Genomic DNA, 23162 nt, shown 5'->3' with positions numbered 1-23162 from the left:
GTTCTATGTCATCGATTGGGGGACCTAATTCTAATGCTCATTCCTGTTGTTTCCAAAGGAGAGGGTATGTTCATCACTTTTTTTATTATTTCAATTACAAACTCATCCTTTGGTCTCAAACAATGCCATTCCTTTGAATGTCTTTGCTATTCTTTAATTTTGATTTTATGAACTAATTGTTCAGGTCTGTAGAAGTGATTAACGGCTGTGTAATGCATGTAATCATTTTTAAATTTTTGTTTGTTGCTTCCAAAAGAATGGAGGTAAATAGTTTGAACTTTTTAATGATCTAATTTGTGTTTTCAATCTGCAGTCAGTTCTATGTCATCGATTGGGGGAACTAATTCTAATGCTCATTCCTGTTGTTTCCAGAGGACAGGGTATGTTCATCACTTTTTTTATTATTTCAATTACAAACTCATCCTTTGGTCTCAAACAATACCATTCCTTTGAATGTCTTTGCTATTCTTGAATTTTGATTTTATGAACTAATTGTTCAGGTCTGTAGAAGTGATTAATGGCTGTGTAATGCATGTAATCATTTTTAAATTTTTGTTTGTTGCTTCCAAAAGAATGGAGATAAATAGTTTGAACTTTTTAATGATCTCATTTGTGTTTTCAATCTGCAGTCAGTTCTATGTCATCGATTGGGGGACCTAATTCTAATGCTCATTCCTGTTGTTTCCAGAGGAGAGGGTATGTTCATCACTTCTTTTATTATTTCAATTACAAACTCATCCTTTGGTCTCAAACAATGCCATTCCTTTGAATGTCTTTGCTATTCTTTAATTTTGATTTTATGAACTAATTGTTCAGGTCTGTAGAAGTGATTAACGGCTGTGTAATGCATGTAATCATTTTTAAATTTTTGTTTGTTGCTTCCAAAAGAATGGAGGTAAATAGTTTGAACTTTTTAATGATCTAATTTGTGTTTTCAATCTGCAGTCGGTTCTATGTCATCGATTGGGGGAACTAATTCTAATGCTCATTCCTGTTGTTTCCAAAGGAGAGGGTATGTTCATCACTTTTTTTATTATTTCAATTACAAACTCATCCTTTGGTCTCAAACAATGCCATTCCTGTGAATGTCTTTGCTATTCTTGAATTTTGATTTTATCAACTAATTGTTCAGGTCTGTAGAAGTGATTAATGGCTGTGTAATGCATGTAATCATTTTTAAATTTCTGTTTGTTGCTTCCAAAAGAATGGCGATAAATAGTTTGAACATTTTAATGATCTAATTTGTGTTTTCAATCTGCAGTCAGTTCTATGTCATCGATTGGGGGACCTAATTCTAATGCTCATTCCTGTTGTTTCCAGAGGAGAGGGTATGTTCATCACTTCTTTTATTATTTCAATTACAAACTCATCCTTTGGTCTCAAACAATGCCATTCCTTTGAATGTCTTTGCTATTCTTTAATTTTGATTTTATGAACTAATTGTTCAGGTCTGTAGAAGTGATTAACGGCTGTGTAATGCATGTAATCATTTTTAAATTTTTGTTTGTTGCTTCCAAAAGAATGGAGGTAAATAGTTTGAACTTTTTAATGATCTCATTTGTGTTTTCAATCTGCAGTCAGTTCTATGTCATCGATTGGGGGACCTAATTCTAATGCTCATTCCTGTTGTTTCCAGAGGAGAGGGTATGTTCATCACTTTTTTTATTATTTCAATTACAAACTCATCCTTTGGTCTCAAACAATGCCATTCCTTTGAATGTCTTTGCTATTCTTTAATTTTGATTTTATGAACTAATTGTTCAGGTCTGTAGAAGTGATTAACGGCTGTGTAATGCATGTAATCATTTTTAAATTTTTGTTTGTTGCTTCCAAAAGAATGGAGGTAAATAGTTTGAACTTTTTAATGATCTAATTTGTGTTTTCAATCTGCAGTCGGTTCTATGTCATCGATTGGGGGAACTAATTCTAATGCTCATTCCTGTTGTTTCCAAAGGAGAGGGTATGTTCATCACTTTTTTTATTATTTCAATTACAAACTCATCCTTTGGTCTCAAACAATGCCATTCCTGTGAATGTCTTTGCTATTCTTGAATTTTGATTTTATCAACTAATTGTTCAGGTCTGTAGAAGTGATTAATGGCTGTGTAATGCATGTAATCATTTTTAAATTTCTGTTTGTTGCTTCCAAAAGAATGGCGATAAATAGTTTGAACATTTTAATGATCTAATTTGTGTTTTCAATCTGCAGTCAGTTCTATGTCATCGATTGGGGGACCTAATTCTAATGCTCATTCCTGTTGTTTCCAGCGGAGAGGGTATGTTCATCACTTCTTTTATTATTTCAATTACAAACTCATCCTTTGGTCTCAAACAATGCCATTCCTTTGAATGTCTTTGCTATTCTTTAATTTTGATTTTATGAACTAATTGTTCAGGTCTGTAGAAGTGATTAACGGCTGTGTAATGCATGTAATCATTTTTAAATTTTTGTTTGTTGCTTCCAAAAGAATGGAGGTAAATAGTTTGAACTTTTTAATGATCTCATTTGTGTTTTCAATCTGCAGTCAGTTCTATGTCATCGATTGGGGGACCTAATTCTAATGCTCATTCCTGTTGTTTCTAGAGGAGAGGGTATGTTCATCACTTTTTCTATTATTTCAATTACAAACTCATCCTTTGGTCTCAAACAATGCCATTCCTTTGAATGTCTTTGCTATTCTTGAATTTTGATTTTATGAACTAATTGTTCAGGTCTGTAGAAGTGATTAACGGCTGTGTAATGCATGTAATCATTTTTAAATTTTTGTTTGTTGCTTCCAAAAGAATGGAGGTAAATAGTTTGAACTTTTTAATGATCTAATTTGTGTTTTCAATCTGCAGTCGGTTCTATGTCATCGATTGGGGGAACTAATTCTAATGCTCATTCCTGTTGTTTCCAAAGGAGAGGGTATGTTCATCACTTTTTTTATTATTTCAATTACAAACTCATCCTTTGGTCTAAAACAATGCCATTCCTGTGAATGTCTTTGCTATTCTTGAATTTTGATTTTATCAACTAATTGTTCAGGTCTGTAGAAGTGATTAATGGCTGTGTAATGCATGTAATCATTTTTAAATTTTTGTTTGTTGCTTCCAAAAGAATGGAGATAAATAGTTTGAACTTTTTAATGATCTCATTTGTGTTTTCAATCTGCAGTCAGTTCTATGTCATCGATTGGGGGACCTAATTCTAATGCTCATTCCTGTTGTTTCCAGAGGAGAGGGTATGTTCATCACTTCTTTTATTATTTCAATTACAAACTCATCCTTTGGTCTCAAACAATGCCATTCCTTTGAATGTCTTTGCTATTCTTTAATTTTGATTTTATGAACTAATTGTTCAGGTCTGTAGAAGTGATTAACGGCTGTGTAATGCATGTAATCATTTTTAAATTTTTGTTTGTTGCTTCCAAAAGAATGGAGGTAAATAGTTTGAACTTTTTAATGATCTCATTTGTGTTTTCAATCTGCAGTCAGTTCTATGTCATCGATTGGGGGACCTAATTCTAATGCTCATTCCTGTTGTTTCCAGAGGAGAGGGTATGTTCATCACTTTTTTTATTATTTCAATTACAAACTCATCCTTTGGTCTCAAACAATGCCATTCCTGTGAATGTCTTTGCTATTCTTGAATTTTGATTTTATCAACTAATTGTTCAGGTCTGTAGAAGTGATTAATGGCTGTGTAATGCATGTAATCATTTTTAAATTTCTGTTTCTTGCTTCCAAAAGAATGGCGATAAATAGTTTGAACATTTTGATGATCTAATTTGTGTTTTCAATCTGCAGTCAGTTCTATGTCATCGATTGGGGGACCTAATTCTAATGCTCATTCCTGTTGTTTCCAGAGGAGAGGGTATGTTCATCACTTCTTTTATTATTTCAATTACAAACTCATCCTTTGGTCTCAAACAATGCCATTCCTTTGAATGTCTTTGCTATTCTTTAATTTTGATTTTATGAACTAATTGTTCAGGTCTGTAGAAGTGATTAACGGCTGTGTAATGCATGTAATCATTTTTAAATTTTTGTTTGTTGCTTCCAAAAGAATGGAGGTAAATAGTTTGAACTTTTTAATGATCTAATTTGTGTTTTCAATCTGCAGTCGGTTCTATGTCATCGATTGGGGGAACTAATTCTAATGCTCATTCCTGTTGTTTCCAAAGGAGAGGGTATGTTCATCACTTTTTTTATTATTTCAATTACAAACTCATCCTTTGGTCTCAAACAATGCCATTCCTGTGAATGTCTTTGCTATTCTTGAATTTTGATTTTATCAACTAATTGTTCAGGTCTGTAGAAGTGATTAATGGCTGTGTAATGCATGTAATCATTTTTAAATTTCTGTTTGTTGCTTCCAAAAGAATGGCGATAAATAGTTTGAACATTTTAATGATCTAATTTGTGTTTTCAATCTGCAGTCAGTTCTATGTCATCGATTGGGGGACCTAATTCTAATGCTCATTCCTGTTGTCTCCAGAGGAGAGGGTATGTTCATCACTTCTTTTATTATTTCAATTACAAACTCATCCTTTGGTCTCAAACAATGCCATTCCTTTGAATGTCTTTGCTATTCTTTAATTTTGATTTTATGAACTAATTGTTCAGGTCTGTAGAAGTGATTAACGGCTGTGTAATGCATGTAATCATTTTTAAATTTTTGTTTGTTGCTTCCAAAAGAATGGAGGTAAATAGTTTGAACTTTTTAATGATCTCATTTGTGTTTTCAATCTGCAGTCAGTTCTATGTCATCGATTGGGGGACCTAATTCTAATGCTCATTCCTGTTGTTTCCAGAGGAGAGGGTATGTTCATCACTTTTTTTATTATTTCAATTACAAACTCATCCTTTGGTCTCAAACAATGCCATTCCTTTGAATGTCTTTGCTATTCTTTAATTTTGATTTTATGAACTAATTGTTCAGGTCTGTAGAAGTGATTAACGGCTGTGTAATGCATGTAATCATTTTTAAATTTTTGTTTGTTGCTTCCAAAAGAATGGAGGTAAATAGTTTGAACTTTTTAATGATCTAATTTGTGTTTTCAATCTGCAGTCGGTTCTATGTCATCGATTGGGGGAACTAATTCTAATGCTCATTCCTGTTGTTTCCAAAGGAGAGGGTATGTTCATCACTTTTTTTATTATTTCAATTACAAACTCATCCTTTGGTCTCAAACAATGCCATTCCTGTGAATGTCTTTGCTATTCTTGAATTTTGATTTTATCAACTAATTGTTCAGGTCTGTAGAAGTGATTAATGGCTGTGTAATGCATGTAATCATTTTTAAATTTCTGTTTGTTGCTTCCAAAAGAATGGCGATAAATAGTTTGAACATTTTGATGATCTAATTTGTGTTTTCAATCTGCAGTCAGTTCTATGTCATCGATTGGGGGACCTAATTCTAATGCTCATTCCTGTTGTTTCCAGAGGAGAGGGTATGTTCATCACTTCTTTTATTATTTCAATTACAAACTCATCCTTTGGTCTCAAACAATGCCATTCCTTTGAATGTCTTTGCTATTCTTTAATTTTGATTTTATGAACTAATTGTTCAGGTCTGTAGAAGTGATTAACGGCTGTGTAATGCATGTAATCATTTTTAAATTTTTGTTTGTTGCTTCCAAAAGAATGGAGGTAAATAGTTTGAACTTTTTAATGATCTCATTTGTGTTTTCAATCTGCAGTCAGTTCTATGTCATCGATTGGGGGACCTAATTCTAATGCTCATTCCTGTTGTTTCCAGAGGAGAGGGTATGTTCATCACTTTTTTTATTATTTCAATTACAAACTCATCCTTTGGTCTCAAACAATGCCATTCCTGTGAATGTCTTTGCTATTCTTGAATTTTGATTTTATCAACTAATTGTTCAGGTCTGTAGAAGTGATTAATGGCTGTGTAATGCATGTAATCATTTTTAAATTTCTGTTTCTTGCTTCCAAAAGAATGGCGATAAATAGTTTGAACATTTTGATGATCTAATTTGTGTTTTCAATCTGCAGTCAGTTCTATGTCATCGATTGGGGGACCTAATTCTAATGCTCATTCCTGTTGTTTCCAGAGGAGAGGGTATGTTCATCACTTCTTTTATTATTTCAATTACAAACTCATCCTTTGGTCTCAAACAATGCCATTCCTTTGAATGTCTTTGCTATTCTTTAATTTTGATTTTATGAACTAATTGTTCAGGTCTGTTGAAGTGATTAACGGCTGTGTAATGCATGTAATCATTTTTAAATTTTTGTTTGTTGCTTCCAAAAGAATGGAGGTAAATAGTTTGAACTTTTTAATGATCTAATTTGTGTTTTCAATCTGCAGTCGGTTCTATGTCATCGATTGGGGGAACTAATTCTAATGCTCATTCCTGTTGTTTCCAAAGGAGAGGGTATGTTCATCACTTTTTTTATTATTTCAATTACAAACTCATCCTTTGGTCTCAAACAATGCCATTCCTGTGAATGTCTTTGCTATTCTTGAATTTTGATTTTATCAACTAATTGTTCAGGTCTGTAGAAGTGATTAATGGCTGTGTAATGCATGTAATCATTTTTAAATTTCTGTTTGTTGCTTCCAAAAGAATGGCGATAAATAGTTTGAACATTTTAATGATCTAATTTGTGTTTTCAATCTGCAGTCAGTTCTATGTCATCGATTGGGGGACCTAATTCTAATGCTCATTCCTGTTGTTTCCAGAGGAGAGGGTATGTTCATCACTTCTTTTATTATTTCAATTACAAACTCATCCTTTGGTCTCAAACAATGCCATTCCTTTGAATGTCTTTGCTATTCTTTAATTTTGATTTTATGAACTAATTGTTCAGGTCTGTAGAAGTGATTAACGGCTGTGTAATGCATGTAATCATTTTTAAATTTTTGTTTGTTGCTTCCAAAAGAATGGAGGTAAATAGTTTGAACTTTTTAATGATCTCATTTGTGTTTTCAATCTGCAGTCAGTTCTATGTTGGGGGGACCTAATTCATTGATTGGGGGGACCTAATTCTAATGCTCATTCCTGTTGTTTCTAGAGGAGAGGGTATGTTCATCACTTTTTTTATTATTTCAATTACAAACTCATCCTTTGGTCTCAAACAATGCCATTCCTTTGAATGTCTTTGCTATTCTTGAATTTTGATTTTATGAACTAATTGTTCAGGTCTGTAGAAGTGATTAACGGCTGTGTAATGCATGTAATCATTTTTAAATTTTTGTTTGTTGCTTCCAAAAGAATGGAGGTAAATAGTTTGAACTTTTTAATGATCTAATTTGTGTTTTCAATCTGCAGTCGGTTCTATGTCATCGATTGGGGGAACTAATTCTAATGCTCATTCCTGTTGTTTCCAAAGGAGAGGGTATGTTCATCACTTTTTTTATTATTTCAATTACAAACTCATCCTTTGGTCTCAAACAATGCCATTCCTGTGAATGTCTTTGCTATTCTTGAATTTTGATTTTATCAACTAATTGTTCAGGTCTGTAGAAGTGATTAATGGCTGTGTAATGCATGTAATCATTTTTAAATTTCTGTTTGTTGCTTCCAAAAGAATGGAGATAAATAGTTTGAACATTTTAATGATCTAATTTGTGTTTTCAATCTGCAGTCAGTTCTATGTCATCGATTGGGGGACCTAATTCTAATGCTCATTCCTGTTGTTTCCAGAGGAGAGGGTATGTTCATCACTTTTTTTATTATTTCAATTACAAACTCATCCTTTGGTCTCAAACAATGCCATTCCTTTGAATGTCTTTGCTATTCTTGAATTTTGATTTTATGAAATAATTGTGTAGGTCTGTAGAAGTGATTAACGGCTGTGTAATGCATGTAATCATTTTTAAATTTTTGTTTGTTGCTTCCAAAAGAATGGAGGTAAATAGTTTGAACTTTTTAATGATCTCATTTGTGTTTTCAATCTGCAGTCAGTTCTATGTCATCGATTGGGGGACCTAATTCTAATGCTCATTCCTGTTGTTTCCAGAGGAGAGGGTATGTTCATCACTTTTTTTATTATTTCAATTACAAACTCATCCTTTGGTCTCAAACAATGCCATTCCTTTGAATGTCTTTGCTATTCTTTAATTTTGATTTTATGAACTAATTGTTCAGGTCTGTAGAAGTGATTAACGGCTGTGTAATGCATGTAATCATTTTTAAATTTTTGTTTGTTGCTTCCAAAAGAATGGAGGTAAATAGTTTGAACTTTTTAATGATCTAATTTGTGTTTTCAATCTGCAGTCAGTTCTATGTCATCGATTGGGGGACCTAATTCTAATGCTCATTCCTGTTGTTTCCAGAGGAGAGGGTATGTTCATCACTTTTTTTATTATTTCAATTACAAACTCATCCTTTGGTCTCAAACAATGCCATTCCTTTGAATGTCTTTGCTATTCTTTAATTTTGATTTTATGAACTAATTGTTCAGGTCTGTAGAAGTGATTAACGGCTGTGTAATGCATGTAATCATTTTTAAATTTTTGTTTGTTGCTTCCAAAAGAATGGAGGTAAATAGTTTGAACTTTTTAATGATCTAATTTGTGTTTTCAATCTGCAGTCGGTTCTATGTCATCGATTGGGGGAACTAATTCTAATGCTCATTCCTGTTGTTTCCAAAGGAGAGGGTATGTTCATCACTTTTTTTATTATTTCAATTACAAACTCATCCTTTGGTCTCAAACAATGCCATTCCTGTGAATGTCTTTGCTATTCTTGAATTTTGATTTTATCAACTAATTGTTCAGGTCTGTAGAAGTGATTAATGGCTGTGTAATGCATGTAATCATTTTTAAATTTCTGTTTGTTGCTTCCAAAAGAATGGCGATAAATAGTTTGAACATTTTGATGATCTAATTTGTGTTTTCAATCTGCAGTCAGTTCTATGTCATCGATTGGGGGACCTAATTCTAATGCTCATTCCTGTTGTTTCCAGAGGAGAGGGTATGTTCATCACTTCTTTTATTATTTCAATTACAAACTCATCCTTTGGTCTCAAACAATGCCATTCCTTTGAATGTCTTTGCTATTCTTTAATTTTGATTTTATGAACTAATTGTTCAGGTCTGTAGAAGTGATTAACGGCTGTGTAATGCATGTAATCATTTTTAAATTTTTGTTTGTTGCTTCCAAAAGAATGGAGGTAAATAGTTTGAACTTTTTAATGATCTCATTTGTGTTTTCAATCTGCAGTCAGTTCTATGTTGGGGGGACCTAATTCATTGATTGGGGGGACCTAATTCTAATGCTCATTCCTGTTGTTTCTAGAGGAGAGGGTATGTTCATCACTTTTTTTATTATTTCAATTACAAACTCATCCTTTGGTCTCAAACAATGCCATTCCTGTGAATGTCTTTGCTATTCTTGAATTTTGATTTTATCAACTAATTGTTCAGGTCTGTAGAAGTGATTAATGGCTGTGTAATGCATGTAATCATTTTTAAATTTCTGTTTGTTGCTTCCAAAAGAATGGAGATAAATAGTTTGAACATTTTAATGATCTAATTTGTGTTTTCAATCTGCAGTCAGTTCTATGTCATCGATTGGGGGACCTAATTCTAATGCTCATTCCTGTTGTTTCCAGAGGAGAGGGTATGTTCATCACTTCTTTTATTATTTCAATTACAAACTCATCCTTTGGTCTCAAACAATGCCATTCCTTTGAATGTCTTTGCTATTCTTTAATTTTGATTTTATGAACTAATTGTTCAGGTCTGTAGAAGTGATTAACGGCTGTGTAATGCATGTAATCATTTTTAAATTTTTGTTTGTTGCTTCCAAAAGAATGGAGGTAAATAGTTTGAACTTTTTAATGATCTCATTTGTGTTTTCAATCTGCAGTCAGTTCTATGTCATCGATTGGGGGACCTAATTCTAATGCTCATTCCTGTTGTTTCCAGAGGAGAGGGTATGTTCATCACTTTTTTTATTATTTCAATTACAAACTCATCCTTTGGTCTCAAACAATGCCATTCCTTTGAATGTCTTTGCTATTCTTTAATTTTGATTTTATGAACTAATTGTTCAGGTCTGTAGAAGTGATTAACGGCTGTGTAATGCATGTAATCATTTTTAAATTTTTGTTTGTTGCTTCCAAAAGAATGGAGGTAAATAGTTTGAACTTTTTAATGATCTCATTTGTGTTTTCAATCTGCAGTCAGTTCTATGTTGGGGGGACCTAATTCATTGATTGGGGGGACCTAATTCTAATGCTCATTCCTGTTGTTTCTAGAGGAGAGGGTATGTTCATCACTTTTTTTATTATTTCAATTACAAACTCATCCTTTGGTCTCAAACAATGCCATTCCTTTGAATGTCTTTGCTATTCTTGAATTTTGATTTTATGAACTAATTGTTCAGGTCTGTAGAAGTGATTAACGGCTGTGTAATGCATGTAATCATTTTTAAATTTTTGTTTGTTGCTTCCAAAAGAATGGAGGTAAATAGTTTGAACTTTTTAATGATCTAATTTGTGTTTTCAATCTGCAGTCGGTTCTATGTCATCGATTGGGGGAACTAATTCTAATGCTCATTCCTGTTGTTTCCAAAGGAGAGGGTATGTTCATCACTTTTTTTATTATTTCAATTACAAACTCATCCTTTGGTCTCAAACAATGCCATTCCTGTGAATGTCTTTGCTATTCTTGAATTTTGATTTTATCAACTAATTGTTCAGGTCTGTAGAAGTGATTAATGGCTGTGTAATGCATGTAATCATTTTTAAATTTCTGTTTGTTGCTTCCAAAAGAATGGAGATAAATAGTTTGAACATTTTAATGATCTAATTTGTGTTTTCAATCTGCAGTCAGTTCTATGTCATCGATTGGGGGACCTAATTCTAATGCTCATTCCTGTTGTTTCCAGAGGAGAGGGTATGTTCATCACTTTTTTTATTATTTCAATTACAAACTCATCCTTTGGTCTCAAACAATGCCATTCCTTTGAATGTCTTTGCTATTCTTGAATTTTGATTTTATGAAATAATTGTGTAGGTCTGTAGAAGTGATTAACGGCTGTGTAATGCATGTAATCATTTTTAAATTTTTGTTTGTTGCTTCCAAAAGAATGGAGGTAAATAGTTTGAACTTTTTAATGATCTCATTTGTGTTTTCAATCTGCAGTCAGTTCTATGTCATCGATTGGGGGACCTAATTCTAATGCTCATTCCTGTTGTTTCCAGAGGAGAGGGTATGTTCATCACTTTTTTTATTATTTCAATTACAAACTCATCCTTTGGTCTCAAACAATGCCATTCCTTTGAATGTCTTTGCTATTCTTTAATTTTGATTTTATGAACTAATTGTTCAGGCCTGTAGAAGTGATTAACGGCTGTGTAATGCATGTAATCATTTTTAAATTTTTGTTTGTTGCTTCCAAAAGAATGGAGGTAAATAGTTTGAACTTTTTAATGATCTAATTTGTGTTTTCAATCTGCAGTCAGTTCTATGTCATCGATTGGGGGACCTAATTCTAATGCTCATTCCTGTTGTTTCCAGAGGAGAGGGTATGTTCATCACTTTTTTTATTATTTCAATTACAAACTCATCCTTTGGTCTCAAACAATGCCATTCCTTTGAATGTCTTTGCTATTCTTTAATTTTGATTTTATGAACTAATTGTTCAGGTCTGTAGAAGTGATTAACGGCTGTGTAATGCATGTAATCATTTTTAAATTTTTGTTTGTTGCTTCCAAAAGAATGGAGGTAAATAGTTTGAACTTTTTAATGATCTAATTTGTGTTTTCAATCTGCAGTCGGTTCTATGTCATCGATTGGGGGAACTAATTCTAATGCTCATTCCTGTTGTTTCCAAAGGAGAGGGTATGTTCATCACTTTTTTTATTATTTCAATTACAAACTCATCCTTTGGTCTCAAACAATGCCATTCCTGTGAATGTCTTTGCTATTCTTGAATTTTGATTTTATCAACTAATTGTTCAGGTCTGTAGAAGTGATTAATGGCTGTGTAATGCATGTAATCATTTTTAAATTTCTGTTTGTTGCTTCCAAAAGAATGGCGATAAATAGTTTGAACATTTTGATGATCTAATTTGTGTTTTCAATCTGCAGTCAGTTCTATGTCATCGATTGGGGGACCTAATTCTAATGCTCATTCCTGTTGTTTCCAGAGGAGAGGGTATGTTCATCACTTCTTTTATTATTTCAATTACAAACTCATCCTTTGGTCTCAAACAATGCCATTCCTTTGAATGTCTTTGCTATTCTTTAATTTTGATTTTATGAACTAATTGTTCAGGTCTGTAGAAGTGATTAACGGCTGTGTAATGCATGTAATCATTTTTAAATTTTTGTTTGTTGCTTCCAAAAGAATGGAGGTAAATAGTTTGAACTTTTTAATGATCTCATTTGTGTTTTCAATCTGCAGTCAGTTCTATGTTGGGGGGACCTAATTCATTGATTGGGGGGACCTAATTCTAATGCTCATTCCTGTTGTTTCTAGAGGAGAGGGTATGTTCATCACTTTTTTTATTATTTCAATTACAAACTCATCCTTTGGTCTCAAACAATGCCATTCCTGTGAATGTCTTTGCTATTCTTGAATTTTGATTTTATCAACTAATTGTTCAGGTCTGTAGAAGTGATTAATGGCTGTGTAATGCATGTAATCATTTTTAAATTTCTGTTTGTTGCTTCCAAAAGAATGGAGATAAATAGTTTGAACATTTTAATGATCTAATTTGTGTTTTCAATCTGCAGTCAGTTCTATGTCATCGATTGGGGGACCTAATTCTAATGCTCATTCCTGTTGTTTCCAGAGGAGAGGGTATGTTCATCACTTTTTTTATTATTTCAATTACAAACTCATCCTTTGGTCTCAAACAATGCCATTCCTTTGAATGTCTTTGCTATTCTTGAATTTTGATTTTATGAAATAATTGTGTAGGTCTGTAGAAGTGATTAACGGCTGTGTAATGCATGTAATCATTTTTAAATTTTTGTTTGTTGCTTCCAAAAGAATGGTTGCCACCTGGCAGTCGAGTGGTTAGGGAACTAGCTTCTCACTGTGCAGGTGTGGGTTCGAATCCCGGTTCGGGCATGGATGTTTACTAACACTAACAAATTCTCTGGGCGGATCATGCTGATCCCTTGGGAATACGTTAGGATCACGTTATTAAATAGTTTGAACTTTTTAATGATCTAATTTGAATTTTCAATCTGCAGTCAGTTCTATGTCATCGATTGGGGGACCTAATTCTAATGCTCATTCCTGTTGTTTCCAGAGAAGAGGGTATGTTCATCACTTTTCTTTTAGTTTCAATTTAATAATTGTGTTTCGATTTTTGAGGAGGGGGAGTTATCACAGGTTATGTACAGCAAATGGGGGAGGGGGAGTTGTCCACCTACTATGCCAATAATAAAACTTTTGGAAGGAGGTGAGATTGCCTCACCCCCTTCAATTGTAATTTAATGTTCTGTACAGTATATCATAATTTTAAGATGAACTAATTTCCTTTCGTCCTTTTTAAAAAGAAGAGCGTTTTATGCATCTCTTGGTTGTCTGTCTCTCCTACTGGCTTATATTGGGCCAGTTGGGCTTATACAGATTCCGTTGATGTGATTTGGTCAATTCAAAGAATAGATAGAATAGATCCATGTAAAGGTGACTCCTGAAACAGGTAAGTTCTATTGATGAAACGATTCCCTGTGATCTACATCAGTGATTCTTAACTTTTTTTCCATCCCGCACCCACTTGGATAATGAATTTTCAATTGGTTATAAAATTTTATTTTTGTAATTACATTAATCATTCATTAATTTTTATCAATTTTTTACATACGTCCATGTAATTTAGTTCCTTTTTGGCATTGTTAATAGTTCAATTTGGTTTCCTCTCCTCTTTAAAAATTACTTCGTTGCTAAACTAAAAATATTTTTTAACTTCACGAAACTTGAATACAAAAGATTCATTGTTCCAAACTTATTGATTCCAGCCATAACAACGATAAATATATTTTTGTTTGACACATGATTAAATTTTTTCTCAAGCATGACAATAACAGGCGGTATGAATGTAAGCAAAGCAAAATACTTTGAGTATTTAATGGTATTTTTTTCCTTTGTAAAAGTTACTAACTTTTTGTAACTTGACACAAAATTCACACGAGACATTTTTGCCATGTTGGTTTAAACCTCGGTTTTAACAATTTGGTTTTTTTCAAAAAATCAAATAAAAGTGGCCTAAATATAATTTTTTCCTTGAAAAATATCATATTGATTCATTATTAGCCAAAACTTTTCATTTTTACCACATTTTATATGCTTGGGGTACATTCTGATGGTATATCTTTAAATGACATAAGATTGATAAGTGTTTTTTTCCAAAAAGTCTCATAAAAGTGGCCAGAATATATATATATTCATATGAAGTTTCTTAGTTATTTAAAGTTATATACAAAACCCAAAATTTCTCATTCTTACATCTTCTAACCTTTTGCTGCATTCTGATGCTCTACCTTTAGCAAATTCATGAATAAGGATTGCATCACACATCTAAATGTAGTGGTGTATTATCTCACAGGTTTCTTTTCCCCTTCACAAAGAAGCAGCAACAGTAGTGACACCATCATGCTAGGGGCAGGTGGTCCTATAATCCAATAGACACCAGCTGTCCATAAAGGACAAAGACTAGTGTACTAGTAGTTACATTACCTCACATATACAGTAGCACATCTCCTACTGTATTTCTTCCAGTTTCATGGACATCTAATAATTGATACAATTTACGCCCAAGAAGACAAGTGTGAACTGTTTCATCCTTTTTGGGCGGGTGTGAATGAAATGGAGATGTGGGACATATAGACATCAATTTATATCTTATTACAGCTTGATTGCCGAGATTTTTATATTCTAGATTGGATAAACTCACTTCCAGATTCTATCACATACAAGACAAAAATTATTTTTTGATTAATTATATAAGGACTATTACGATTACCGACTGATTATCTGTGGATGGTGCTATATGATCAGAATTTGCACGATTATTTATTCCAGATTATTTATTGTATATATGTATATCATTGTTATTTTCACATAAATTAATAAATTTCCGGATACACCCATCCCCTGGGAAAGCTTCGATATCTCTCTGAGATGGGAAGCGGGGTGTGTCCGGTCCTTCAATGTTCAATGTATATCTTCCAGTCCTAATATTGGATAGTTGTTTTTTTTACACTTTCACATGTTGTAAGCCCAGTTAATCAAGGTTCTACTGTATAATAATAACAGATTTATGAAAAATAATCAGCTATAAACAGGGTGATTATAATTTGAAGTTTTTATTCCAAAACTATTCAATAAGAACTACTGGTCAGAATGACTTGAAAATTTGCATACATACTCCTGAAGCAATGGAAGTTTCTTTCGCAAAAGGAAAAAAAGTGCATCATAAACAGTGGTCAGATTGCAAACTTTGGTGAATTGCAATCTCCAGCACATCCCCTATGTGTTAGAAGTTCCTTAGGAATATTTACCTGGGGGCTCGTTGTAATTTAATAAAGCTGAATTGCAAGTGCATCCACATCATGGCCATGGCATACTGTGATCTGTTGTTGAACAGGAATTTTTGTGCTTTCAACCTCATAGCCAGAACACGGTGGACAACATATTTAACATTTCTTAAGTATGTTGTAGTTATTTGTTCAATTACTTCGTTTTTTGCGATGTTCCCATAAATTATGAAATCGTGTAATGCTATAATTAAGTTATCATTTTGTCATGGCTGGCTATCGTTTCCCACATGTTAGATGATGTCATTAATTTTACATTTTTAAGTATTTTTTCCCCTTTACTTGATATTCATGGAGGAATATTACAGGAATATTCATGTCAATTTTCAAGTCATTCTGACAATCGTTCTTTTTTTACAGTGTTTTGAAATCGGAACCTTAGTTATAATCATCCTGTATATCATTAATTAATCTGCATTATTTATGCTTCATTAAATACATTATATTCATCTAATTTTTATTATAGTTTTGCAAAATAGCTTCCTAATTAAGCATACTGAAAATAACTGGAGAAAACATCTTTATATTATATGATTAACATTAAAAGAATTTTCAAACACACACAAAGTAATCCATTGAGTAAAGCAAAAAATAATTAAATTGCAAAAGTTGGTTTTTGTTAAAATATAAGAAATATTTATTGATTTAATTAATATGGGAATAATGTTGATTGCATTAATAAACATTTTATTTTAATGTAATAATAATTTTTAGAAGTTTGAATGATTTTTCAGAAATTTTATTGTTTTTAATGTTAATACTATTTAAAACAAAAAAAAACTGGTTTAAACAAAAAAAACCTGTTTTTTGGATATTTAAAAAAAAAACGTTTTTTTTTTACCAACCCTGCTGTGTAGTCTACTTATACACTTGTTACCATTTTCATCTAATGTTAATCATGTAATAAATTGTAATCAGTTACCAGCATGGTCTTGCTGTGTTTTGATTTTCTCCCACACTATTTTTCTTTCACTTGACACAGTCACTATAGGAGGCTCTGGAACCACTGGATCGAGAGCTGGCTTTACACTCTGTAGGTATGACAGGTTCAGTAATTCAAAAAAATAATAATTCATGAATTTTGATTTTACGAATTTATTAGAAGTCTAGAAATGAGCATCAACTGCATTAATGTATGTGATAATTTTTATACTTTTGAGTTTTTTTTAAAATTTTTTGTTAGTTGCTTCCAAAAGAATGGAGGCGAATTGTTAGAACTTTTCAATGACATAATTCTTGTTTTCAGTAATTGAAATTGAGTAGCTGGGTCGAGGATGTTATTTCTAGTCAGTTCCATGTCATCGATTGTGGTACCTAATTCTGATGCTTATGCCTATTGTTTCTAAAGAAGAAGGTGTGTTCATTACTTTTAATATTTTAATTTAAGAATTGTGTTTCGGGTGGGGATCACAAAGGTGTATAGTGAATGGTTGAAGAAGTTATTCATGTCTGTCCTTCCAGCTATTATGCAGATAATAAAAGTTTCTTATTTTCAATTTGAATGTTTTGAACAGAATTTTATACCAAAAAAAAAAAAAAAATTCTATTGTAAAAATAATCCATTCAATTTTCCAAAGGATTTTTATGGAACAAATACAGTAAAACCCTTTTTTTGAAGACACTCGCGAGACAAAAAAATCGACCGCAAAAAAGGGGTGACCACATAAGAGGGGGTTTCTGTTGAAACCATAATTATACAGTTATGTCAATAACTGAAATTGTTCTTAGTTTGCAAATAAACGGAATTCTGACAATATAAAATGCGTTTTAACATGAAAATACATAATTATTACAAAGATACAAAATTAAAATTACAAAAGAACTATTACACAATCTATATAATACTTAATTTACATCTTTTGGAAAAACTGATCAATCTATGTTTTGCTGGGTCAATCTGTGTTTTGCTTTCCAATTCTTTCTAACTTTGCCCACATGCTACCCATGGGCCAGCTGTTTACTCCCCCTGGTATATATTATTTGCCAAAAATTGCAATAATTTTTGGAAGTTTTTACTCCATTCTTCGCACACTTCATCATTGTCATCAGCATATTCACCGCACAGTTTCTTAAATGCAAATTCGGGATGCGCACAAAAACAATCCAACCAACCATCTGAAGCTGATGAGCCTGAGTTCTTCTCGAGATTTTTATTCTTGAATCGGGTCGGAAACAGGTAAATTCTTGGTTTTTTTTGCTAAAGCAAACCAATCGTATCGTATAGACTACACAACTAAGACTCAACAAAATTCATATAATTGATTTTAATTGAGGAGGAAATCATCTATATAATACCAAATAATACATATGTAGTAGATTGCAATTAATGATTCTGCCGAAGCAGAAATTATATCGTTTTTAAGATTATTTAGGGGTGTATGTGGACCATTTATGGGTTTATTAATCTTTAATTTGCTTAGTTTTAGGATTCAACAAGTAGAGTAGTCATTAAAAAATTTTTCTTGGTGGAAAAAAAAAATTTTGTATTCACTACTTTACTACTTCATGGTCTTGGTGGTAACTAACATTCATCATTTAAAATTATGGTGCATATTTTGGGTATAAGTGAAACAACAGCAGTTTAACACAGCAGTTGGATACATAGGCCTTTTCTAAATTTGGTGATTCTGATGATATCCAATAGCATTCAATTGTCTTCTGTATTTTTCGGCCATGCAGAAGCATAAACAATGTTTCCAATGATCAGCAAAGAGCTAGAAATGAAAGTCTTCGTTTATCGGAAACTATTACACTGGCATTGAACAGTAAAATGTAAACAAATCCCTTTATAAAAAGGATGGACAATGCAGTAAACCGGTTCACCTTAACTTATTTACGTCAGACCTTGTAATTTACACATTCTGCACTGTGCTTTTCAAAGTGGTCTCGAAGGATCATCATTCTTGAAAAACTTACGCGTCGTCATAATTTGCTGTGTGCATTGTTGAAGAAAGTTGACAGACTGGACTGTGGAAGACTCCAAAAAAAAAAAAAAAATGTAATTTATATTGTGAGAAGAGACAGAAAAGAAAAGGTTTATCTGTGGTTGCTAGTACACTGTTTTGGCCAAAAATGGTTTTTGCAACCTAGTCATTTCTGTCATTTTGCTTTGGCTCGAGCCAATCTTACAGGAGACTGAATAGTGCTATAAAAAATTAATTTTACAACTAAAAAAAAAATAGGCATAGCATAAAAATAAATTATTATGCTATGATTATGTTGTGTAACGGGTACCCTCCCCCGTCCTTCTTCTTAGCCCTGCCGATGGTCAATTTATTGTTTATTGCTAGTCATCACCTTTTCCTAAAATATGGGAATATTTATCTTTACTTCAAATTAGAGAAGTTGGCTAAATTAGTAAAGTTATCTAAAGTTTCTTTTCTTCTCTGAGGTTTGATTAGTTATAGTTACTTTGGAAATTTATTTATCAACACAAATTTTTTAAAAATATTTCTTGAGGGGTATAGACGTTAGTGCGAAAATTGACATTTTTTCCTCAAAAATGCTTTAAATAACCTCCCATTCCTTAAAATTCCATTATTAATGGATGAAATTTTCTCATCATATTTATACATCGCTGCGGCCTATACGATGTCCTTTTTTTTCTCTGAAACTAGTAAAAATAGCATCTGCGGATTACACAAAGGAAAATACGTTTGTTTTGTTTAATTCTCATTTAAGATTCACATCGAGATAACCGAAAAACAGCTAGAAATTACTAATTTTAAGATGCTGAAAAAATCTTACAACTTGAAAACTAATAATGTAATGAAAATAAAATTGACAGTTTCACTAGGATCACACCAGATTTTCTTCACCATCAAACTTGTATTGAATTTTTTGGCCTCTCCTGAAAGGTGGTTGGCGTGTCTTGTCAAGTAATCCCAATTCTTGATGAAGAAATTTTTCTGTGTTGATTTGTGATTGTTACCTTCCATCTTGAAAGATCGAAAGATCATTCATTGGCTGACCACTGCAAAGCAGGGCTTTCACGAAATATCCTATCGAAAGTGTTACCCCCACTCCCCGTTACTGAACGCTTTTTTTGGCATTTAAACAGCAGCCAATAGTCCACCCTCATTAAAGTCATAAAAAACGGGGCACTACAATCGATTTTTGATTCTAACCACCAACATAGCTGTATCAGGCTTTCTATTGTTTTGTTCTAAAGTGATAGTTATCAACCTACCCCACTTTTGAAGGAAGGGCAGTTTTGTCGACTGTGGCACAGCCCTAAATGTGATCAGTTCCAAAAAAATACTTCCATCTATTTTCATACAAAGCTGAGCTTAACCTTTAACTGTTCTACATCTCTCTTTCGAATAACAATAAGAGACCACCTAATCTGCTCTTGAAAAATCTTGCATCTCTTTCAGATGTTTCAAGAAATGCTGTGCACGAAAGGGCCAGATTGTAGGAATGGAAGAGGCATCAACTGTTTTGGTAAAAAAAAGTAATGTGGAAAAGATAAACGATTAAAATATTGTCTTTATCATGGTAATAAAAATATTTCAATTACCAGTTTTTTAATATTTATTTAGATAGATTGAATAATTAAAATTCAATATCAATTCAAATTACCAATAATTTTATTTTCTGCAACTTTATTTATAATTATCATAGCTGCCAAGTCTCCCGAATTTTATCTTCATCGCTCGGTCTCCCGAATTTTATCTTCATCGCTCGATCTCCCGAAAATTTCTTAAATCTCCCGAATTTTTACGAAAATCACAAAAATCCCTAATTGTCCCTAAAAATTCCCTACTTCATTAAAAAAATCCCCGCTTATGAAAACAATCTCTAAGGAATTTCTTGTGGGGCATGAAGCCTCTTTTTTTTCCCTTTCGAAATGACGTCACATGTCGTAAATGGGGAAATTCCCTTTTTAAGGAAGTTTTACAAACCCTCTAATGGTAACAAGAAAGTTGTTTGTCTTATCGTGCAGGGAAATGGCTTAGCAGCCAATAGTCCTGGATAATAATTGAAGATTATGGTGATGCACATGTGGTCAAAATTTCTTTTGTTGAAGTTGCGTACGTGCGATATAACAAAGCATGAATAATGATAAGTAAAAACATATTTAATCAATTTTAAAGATACTTATTCCGATGAATTTCCTTTCATCAAACGTTCCAGAAGAGGGCTGACTTTTCCTTTTTGTACAAGTTGTGTTACGGACATAAACATCGGTCATGGAAAGACTGCCATCATCAGTCGTGAAGTTAAAAAAAACATCAAGCAAGTGTCACAAAAAGTCAGTGTTCTTCAAAAATTGACGGTGTTTTCCTTCATCTTCCGATGATTTTGGGGTCATTCGCGGAGAATGTTTGTTCACAGCGTTTCTGATTGAACACAATATTTATTTTTACATCATTGAAGTTTTGGCCTCCAATTTCACTTGTTTTTTGCGTAAAAATTTTATTCCCAAGGGTTTAACTTCTATGTGTGTAAAATCCCTATTTTAATTGGACTTGTTTTTGAGTAGGGATTTTATTCCCTATGCTTCAACTTTTATGTTTGGAAAATCCCTATTTTATTTGGAAAAATCCCTATTGTATTTATTAGGTAGTGGTTTTAGCATAAAATACGGGTGTGCGCGAAAATCTCCCGAATTTTCATTTTCAAAAGTTGGCAGCTATGAATTATGATGAATTTCAAGAAGATTAATATCCGGCGAAATTATTATTCGTCCCATCCCCAATCCATATATTTTTTTCATATGCCTATTTCTAATGAGATGTGAAGCAGGGTGTGCTCAGTCATTCAATTGGTATTTAAGATATTTATACTGTACATGAATAAAAAAGGAAATGGAATCTGTCATAAGTAAGAATGGGAGAGACTAATAGTATATTGTCTTACTAATACAAGTTTGAAGTAATTACTGAGTCTTTTTTTCTTTAAATATCAAAATAATTTTGACCATGATTAATTAAATTATCTTGTCTCTGAAACAGATGCATGATTGAATGAGATTAATAGATCATTATATTGATAAAAGTGTATAGATATGCGATTGAACTTACTATTTAAGTTGCTGCTTGGTTATGTACACCCACACATTTTACAAACTCTCCTTTGGTCCTGAACAATGTCATTCCTTTGAATGTCTTTGCCATTCATGAATTTTGATTTTACTAACGTTCAGGTCTGTAAGTAATTACAGACTGTGTAATGCATGTGATCATTTTTAAATTTTTGGGAGTTTTGCTTCCAAAAGAATGGAGGTAAATAGTTTTAACTTCTCAATGATTTTCTAATTTGTGTTTTTAATCTCTAGTCAGTTTCATGTCATCGATTGTGGCACCTAATTCTGCTCACTCCTATTCTGCCTATTGTTTACAAATGCAAAATGACTTTTACTGTCTCCCAGTGTATGTGATGACTAAATTCCAAGGAAATTTGTTATTGAAATTTTCACAGTATCATTTGAAAGCTATTTTTTTATGACGGTGTGTTCATCACTTTTAATATTATTTTAACTTGACAATTGTGTTTTTATGTTTCAGGAAGGGGGGTATCACAGGTTATGTATAGCAAATGGTGGGGGGGGGGGTGCCCACTTCTACCGTTCTTCCTACTATGCCAATAATAAAACTTTTGGAATGGGGTGATCGCCTCTTTGCAATTTAATGTTCTGTGCAGTATATCTTAATATAAACTAATCAGCAGATAAACTAATTTCTTCTCATCTTTTTAGGAAGAAGAGTGTTAGACGTATCTCTTGGTTTTACTATCTTCTACAATTTTTTCTCTGCTACTTCAAACAGAACCCTTATTGGGACTGAGGATGAAGGTTGAAATCTCAGCTGGCTGGAGTGTGTGGCTCATGCAAGTTGGCAACAATGTGCGAGTTCCTCATCTAAGTTTTCTGCAATTTGTGTGTTACCCATCTTAATTGATTGCAGTTACTCAATTTGTTCATCTTAGTTGGTTACAATGTGTGAGATCTTCATCTAAGTTTTCTGCAATTTGTGTGTTACTCATCTTAGTTGATTGCAGTTACTTGAATTGCTCATCTTAGTTGGCTACAGTGTGTGAGATCTTCATCTTAAGTTTTCTGCAATTTGTGTGTTACCCATCTTAGCTGGCTGCAATTACTCCAGTTGCTCAGCTCAGTTGGCTGCAGTGTGTATGTTACGCTATGAATTTTTCTGGTTTTATGTTTCTGTGAAGTTATGAGACTTTGCATTAAGTGAATACTCATTCAATTGAACTCAACAATGCAGCAAATAGTTAGCTAAGATGTGATGGCAGGTAAGTCTTGTTTAATACTTTGTTGGTTGAAAACTGATGGTTTGTTCCCAAATAAATTTTTTAGCTTTCATTTTGTATTTTTTCAAGTGAATACAGACTGTAAATCAGCTGTCTGACCAATTTTGCTGTGTATGAGTTAGGTATGCTTCATGAACATAATTGATTATTTTTCTTTTGGAGCATTTTTTCAGATAATTGCAAAAACATTCTCATTCATTACTTTTTCAGCCCCACTGATAGTATAATGCAATATAAGTACTTGGATATAATCAATTTTAATGAAAGATAACCGTAAAGCAATAATTGTATAGACTCACTCTTTTTAAAAAAGAAGAAAAAAAAAAAATATATATATATATATTGATTACCAAACCTTTCAAAAATTGCAGT

The 23162-nt window shown here is 32.6% G+C and overlaps 1 long non-coding RNA gene across 2 annotated transcripts; it reads left to right on the top strand.

The window, feature by feature from the left end:
- Nucleotides 1–13480: 13480 nt before the first annotated feature.
- Nucleotides 13481–22991, top strand: LOC149083455 (uncharacterized). 2 transcript variants are annotated; one of them, XR_016193011.1, is made up of 4 exons: nt 13481–13621; nt 16498–16552; nt 16762–16869; nt 22216–22991. It is a non-coding gene; the product is annotated as an uncharacterized LOC149083455 (long non-coding RNA). The 2 variants fall into 2 exon arrangements; XR_016193010.1 differs by lacking the exon at nt 16498–16552.
- Nucleotides 22992–23162: the final 171 nt, after the last annotated feature.

Source organism: Pholcus phalangioides, unplaced genomic scaffold (genome assembly GCF_987345545.1).
Source record: "Pholcus phalangioides strain wild (caught in Gottingen) unplaced genomic scaffold, Ppha-v1.0 ptg000008l_1, whole genome shotgun sequence".
Lineage (NCBI taxonomy): Eukaryota > Metazoa > Arthropoda > Arachnida > Araneae > Pholcidae > Pholcus > Pholcus phalangioides.
Note: the sequence above shows the minus strand (reverse complement) of the source record. Positions and strands in the feature narration are given on the sequence as shown.